Genomic DNA, 1,618 nt, shown 5'->3' with positions numbered 1-1,618 from the left:
GAGCTGATGAGCCCAAATTGGCAGGTGAGATAATGGGCCACCAGTCCCATGAGCTGGTTGCCAGACTGGACAGGCCAGATGCAGAAACCATAGCATTCTAGCTATACTTCTTTAACAGATTTGTTCTGGCAGCCCATGGTACTTTTAATATTCTTTCTAAAAATAATTCGAATGCATCAATTTTTCTATAGTCTTCCTTATTCACTGTCCGACTTTCACTTGCATCAAGTGTACTTTAGTCCTCAAACATACTTGCTCTTAATCACTTTAAATAGATCTTGTGCAGATTTGTCTAATGTAATATGTCATTTGATTTCTTAACTGCAGAAAAAGGCCTCGTGTTTCTGCTTCCTTAAGGATTTACAGCTTTGGAAACTTTCTGCAGGGTTGCTATGAGTCGGAACTGACTCCTTGACATCACCACCACCACCACCCTGACCATTTTTGAATTGTCTTGGTCCAGTTTTGAGGATTTTTGTTTTCTTTACATAGAGGTACAATTCATACTGAAGACTGCATTCTTTGATCTGAGTATTTTAAGTCCATTTCCAGTAAGGTATCATCTGCATGTTGCAAATTGTTAGTAAGTCTTCCTACAATCCTATTGTAATATTTTTCTTCATATAATTCAGTTTCTCGGATTATTTGCTCAGCATACAGATTGAATAAGTACGGTGAAAGGATACAGCCCTAACACACACCTTTCCTGATTTTGCCCATAGAATCCTTTGATAAAGCAAGACGAGGCTTGAATTTGTTTCTTCAAGTTCTTTCAGCTTGAGAAATGCTGAGCGTGTTCGTTCCCTTTTGGTTTTCTAACTCCAGGTCTTTGCACATTTCATTGTAATACTTTGTCTTCTCGAGCTGCCTTTTGAAATTTTCTCTTCTGCTATTTTCTTCTGTTTTTTTAGCATCTCTATGCTGAAGAGCAAGTTTCAGAGTCTCTTCTGATACCCATTTTGGTCTTTTCCTCCTTTTCCTTCTTAATGACCTTATGCTTTCTTCCTGTATGATGTCTTGATGTCATCCCACAACTCTTGTGGCCTTCAGTTATTAGTGTGTAATGTATCAAATCTGTTCTTCAGATTTCTAAATTCAGGTGGAATATGTTCAAGGTCATATTTCGAGTCTTGTGGACTTGTACAATTTTCTTCAGCTTCAACCTGAACTTGCACACGAGCATTTGGTGGTCTCTTCTACAGTCTGCTCCAGTGCTTGTTTTGATTGATGGTGAAATTCTACACTTTTTCCAAAAATGTAGTCAGCTTGATTCCTGTGTATTTCATCTGTTGAGGTCCACGTTGTATAGCCTTCTTTTATGTTATTGAAAAAAAGATGCAGTGAATAAATACTCTTGCATCATTCCAGCATCGTTTTCCATCACCAAGGCTGTATTTTCCAACTACTGATCCTTCCTCTTTATTTCCACCTTTTGCATTCCAATCACCAGTAATGGTCAATGAATGCATCTTAATTGCATGTTTGGTCAATTTCAGACTGAAGAAGTTGGTAGAATTTGGTAAATTTCACATCCCTGGCTTTAGTGGTTGGTATGTAAGTTTGAATAATAGTGGTATTAACTGGTCTTTCTTAATAGCATATTGCTATTATCCTATCA

Source organism: Chrysochloris asiatica, unplaced genomic scaffold, assembly GCF_000296735.1.
Source record: "Chrysochloris asiatica unplaced genomic scaffold, ChrAsi1.0 scaffold00015, whole genome shotgun sequence".
NCBI lineage: Eukaryota > Metazoa > Chordata > Mammalia > Afrosoricida > Chrysochloridae > Chrysochloris > Chrysochloris asiatica.
Note: the sequence above shows the minus strand (reverse complement) of the source record.